Below are 5,011 nucleotides of genomic sequence, written 5' to 3'. Positions count from 1 at the left end.
ATGTGCAAATCTCTTTTAAAAGAGATTTAATGCTTCTCAACTCTTGATAGATCCACAATTAAAATACAATAAAATAATTTAGAGTTAAAATAAAATAAAATAATTAATAATTATAATTATTAATAAAACATTTTGATTTGTCAATTTTTTTTTAATAATTAAACCAATCTAAATTCATTTTAATTCTGAAATACAAAGAGGGATCAAAGTTTTTAACTTGTAAAACTCTTTTAAAGTAAAAAAAGATTTAATCTTTCTCAACTCTTTTAAAATATATTATATATTTTAATATTTGTCACTCTTAATAGAATCTTTTAGAATAAAAAAATTATAATACTTCTCCGCTCTTACTCTTAATAAATCAAAATTAAAATAAATTTGAACTAATCATAATTGTGCTCTCTCACTTAATTTAAATTAAATATAAAGCAAGAGGGCAAAAAAATGCAAAATTATTCTACACCCAAGAAAATACAAAAGAATAAGTTACTTTCAAGTGTCAATCCATGATAGTGGTAGTAACCCCACCGAGCAAAAGTTGAAGGCCATAGAGTAAGAAGAGAAGTGGGGAAGCACGGATAAACTATAGCAATACACCCTGGGCTGTTCTGCGGATTTTAATACATGCCATGGTACTATGTAGAGGGTATAGGCTCTCTGGTAGAAAGCGGATGATTGACAACGTCTCGGGACGGACATGTGAAATCCCCTGGAGCCACACATAGAGATATCCACCCGCAGGGAATGTGAGAATGTGCCCAGTGCTCTTGACGCAGTAAAATAGAAGAACATAGCTCTCTGCCATTAGAAAGCCAGGCGGAAGCAAGAAGTGGTCAACAGGCTTTTAGAGATTAGTTACAAATATATGTTTATCTTGTCCTATCTTTAGGATAATACCGTTTGTTTGCTTAAATGAGGAGATTTCACTGTGGGTATAATTTCCGCTAGGGTTCACTGCGTGCCGCCATAGAAGCACAACCGGAACTTAATGAGCAGAGCAAGGCATCCAGGGACAATCCGGTGAGTCTTCCATCATTGCAGTAGTATTAGTCTCTGTAATTTTGTTGTTTTCTGCCTCTTTTTGTCTTTTTGCCCGCCCTTGTTAGATGAGCAATAGGGCAGTTTGGGATAAGGGAATGGAAACGAAGGAAGGGGAGGCTGAGTGTTTATGTATAAGGGCTGTTGATGATTTAGACGGGTATTGCCACCCGGGGAATAACATTCCAGGAGGGCCGAGGGTGAAAAAGGCAAAAATCAGAGAAGAAGATGAATCTGAGGGGTTGATCAGAAGGGAGTTTGGGCATCACGAGAAGGGCGTGGCACGCATCAACAATGGAAGCTTTGGTTGCTGCCCTTCTTCCGTGTTATCTGCACAGGCGAAGTGGGCACGCCTGTTCTTACAACAGCCTGACAGTTTCTTCCATGGCTCTCTTCAGAAGGGGCTCTCGCAGTCCAGACAGATGATATGTACGCTGGTTAATGCTGCTCATGGTGAAGAAATCTCTCTAGTAGATAATGTAACCACAGCAGTGGCGATAGTGCTGCAACAGGTTGCCTGGGGGTTCACGGAAGGGAAATTTGAGAAGGGAGATGCTGTTTTGATGCTTCACTTTGCCTATGGAGCCGTGAAGAAGGCCATACAAGCTTATGCAGTTCGTGCAGGTGCCCGGGTAATCGAAGTTCATTTGCCTTTTCCGCTGTCGTCGAAAGAAGAGATCATTGTGAAATTTAGGAAGGCTCTGCAGCAGGGTAAGGCCCAGTCCGGGAAAATCAGATTAGCAGTCCTTGATCATGTGACGTCTATGCCATCGATTGTCTTGCCCATAAAAGAGCTTATTAGGATTTGCAGGGAGGAGGGTGTGGACCAGGTTTTTGTAGATGGAGCTCATTCTATTGGGAATTTGGACATTGATATGCAAGACATCAATGCCGACTTTTACACTAGTAACCTTCACAAATGGTTTTTTTGTCCTCCGTCGGTTGCGTTTCTTTACTGCCGTCGTTCCCTTCTTCCTAATCTGCATCACCCAGTTGTTTCGAGTGAATATGGAAATGGATTGGCTATGGAGTCTGCATGGATTGGAAACAGGGACTACAGTTCCCAGCTTTCTGTGCCTGCTGCGGTAGAGTTTGTTAAACAATTTGAGGGTGGTGTTGAAGGCATCAGGAAAAAGAATCACGATTCTGTTGTTCGCATGGGAGAGATGCTTGCGAAGGCCTGGGGTACCCATTTGGGTGCTCCTCCAGAATTGTGCTCGGCAATGGCGATGGTCGGTTTACCAGATTCTTTAAAAATTAGCTCCGAAAAAGATGCTATCGACTTGAGGAACCGCTTGAGGAAGGATTTTGGAGTGGAGGTTCCTATATATCACAGGCCTCAAATAGCAAAAACTGACTTTGACGTAACTGATTGTCCAAAATCAGCATTTTCAGCTTATGCAAGAATATCTCGTCAAGTATACAATACTGTGGATGATTATCTAAAGTTTCGCGATGCTATAAATCAGCTTGTGTTGGAGGCTTCTCCACCTCAATAAAAAAATGACAGTTTATAGATCATAATAACAACTATCAGAGCAACAAGAAGGTTCCTCTTGAAGTCTCTATATCACAATCCATTCAAATTTTATCACTTTTTGTTTCAGAGATTCAAATATATCTGCCTTCTCTTCCATTGTTTTGTCGGTTACATTCAATGGATAGGAAAGAACATAGTAAAAGGAGAGGCCAAATTAATGAGGAAGGGCTTATGTTTATGGATGCCTTCTTTTAGATGGGCAAGGATCTTGTAGAAGTTGATCTGGTACATGTTTTCATATTAGAGGGAACCTCTTAGTAGTCTCCACATTAGTTCAACATGTGAAGTGGAATCCAGATATTGCTAGAGAGAGCAGAAATAAAATTTTCTGTGAATTAGTTATCAACTATAATTTTTTCACTATGTCCCTGTCAATAGAAGACAGTCAATTATGCGCAGATCTCATTTAGATGTGGAAAAATTCTAGATAAGGTTGCTGGTGTTATTTGTATATCTAATTTTACAGATCAATGATTGGGTGTTTTTAGATCTTTATGATAAATTTCATGCTTTACAAGTGTTTTTATTGAGACAATGTTGCAACCGGTTACTTCCTTTAATTTTCCTCTCTTGCATATATTATAAAAGGGGCAATACTGGTAAAAAGACAGTTTTCCAAACAAAAATAGTTGTGGGCTTCCAAAGTAGAAATACTGGAAAGCAGATGTTAAGTACAGAAAATATAATTTTTTTAACTAGACACCAGGGATGCAAACCAAATGGAGGTCAGCTAGTCTGCACAATGACAACCATCTAGAAATGAATCCAATTTTGGACAAGGAACATAGGCAAAGTCAACTCATAAGACATACTGATTTTCGTAGGCCAGAACATCTGAATAAATGGATATCAAGGTTTGCCCATAGTTGCCAAGGTTTCTTGGTGCGATTGCAGGGGTAGGAGTGGATACAGGTGGACGCTTAGGCACAAGTACGGTATTCTTTTTCCAGTTGGGTTCATCAGTATAGGCTTCGCAGCATATTGAGTCTTGACCAAAAAACCTATTAAAAATAAGAAAACAAATGGAAAAATCAGTTACAAAACTTGTAGTCTGGTTGAATGATCGCTGCAACATTGTATAAATGTCATTATTATTATGGCGTTCTATATGGTAAATCTCTTTTGACCTAAATAGGATTTATGTATCTAGTGCCATCATTTGATGGGTGTTAGGTGCATCGTGGGTATGCTGCATTTGAGAACTCTGATCAAGATACCTCAGTTTTTTGTGTTATTTGCCATCTATATCCAGGCACTGACCATCTATTTTCGTTCCAGGCTTACGAAAAATCAGTGTGGCATATCTCTTGTTAAGGATTTCATTCCACATCAATATACGTATCTCCCTGTGTTAAAAAAAAGGTAAAAAGATGAAAAAAGAGTGAATGTGAGTCAATTAATCCCATTTTGGCAGTAATTGTAGACAAGGGTGGTTTATGATGTATTATGCACCAAAATCTTTACCAATCTTGAACCTGGCTTTGAGGTGCAAGTCCCAGGGTTGATGTGATAGCATCCTCCCTTACTTTGGTACTAATTTACCAACATCTTGTAGAAATGATTGTATGCTTTGTGAGTCCCCACGTAATGCTTCTTGTCTTTGTGATATGCTCTTAGTTGTAAGCTTATATAAAACAAAGTGACATATCCCTTGTTGATGATCTTCTTCCACGTTAATATGACTAGTACAGTTCAGTTGTTTGTTAGCATGATTCTAGAATGCCTTCTGTTGGATGGAAGAGGAAGGGACACAAAAAGGTTGTTCCTTGCAACAGACTTAGGCAGTCCCTCAGCTTCTGTAAATCTTTTTGCTCAGGAAAAGGTTATTTATATTAACAAACCAGCAGACTGGGAAACAGTCATTACATGCATCATATCAAGTTTCAATACGCAATTTCAGAATAAACATATCCAGTTTCAGAACTTAAACTCCCATATAAAGTTTAAACAGTTATTATACTCAGGGCAGGGCCTAACAATTACTTACAAGAAATACAGTTCATAACACTAAGTTCATCTTCAGACTATCTGACAGTGACCAAGATTAGATCCCACATCTTCCACAAGATTATCATACGATTTCTCCTTTATTAGAGTTATCAAATTGTTGTCTGTTGTGTATCCTGACATTTGCCTCTCAAGTCTCACTCTCACATAACATGAATATGTTCATATTCTTAATTGACTGGTGTACATGCCTACACAATGTATGCATCATATCAAGTTTGAATACACAGTTCCAATATCAGAATCTACGTACCCAGTTTCAGAACTTAAAACTCCCATATAAATAGTTATTATATTCAGGCCAGGGCCTAACAATTACTTACAAGAAATACAGTTCATAACACTAAGTTCATCTTCAGACCATCGGACAGTCTTACCAAGATTAGATCCCAGGTCTTCCACAAGACTACTGTACAATTTCTACTT

General features: G+C 38.3%; 1 pseudogene; it reads left to right on the top strand.

The window, feature by feature from the left end:
• The first annotated feature begins 525 nt into the window (after window positions 1–525).
• Window positions 526–3,073, top strand: LOC149186403 (putative L-cysteine desulfhydrase 1 pseudogene; annotated as a pseudogene).
• The last annotated feature ends 1,938 nt before the right edge of the window (window positions 3,074–5,011 follow it).

Source organism: Pinus tabuliformis, chromosome 3_1, assembly GCF_031772625.1.
Source record: "Pinus tabuliformis cultivar Carrire ecotype Pingquan chromosome 3_1, CPIR1, whole genome shotgun sequence".
NCBI classification, from domain to species: Eukaryota; Viridiplantae; Streptophyta; class Pinopsida; order Pinales; family Pinaceae; genus Pinus; species Pinus tabuliformis.
Note: the sequence above shows the minus strand (reverse complement) of the source record. Positions and strands in the feature narration are given on the sequence as shown.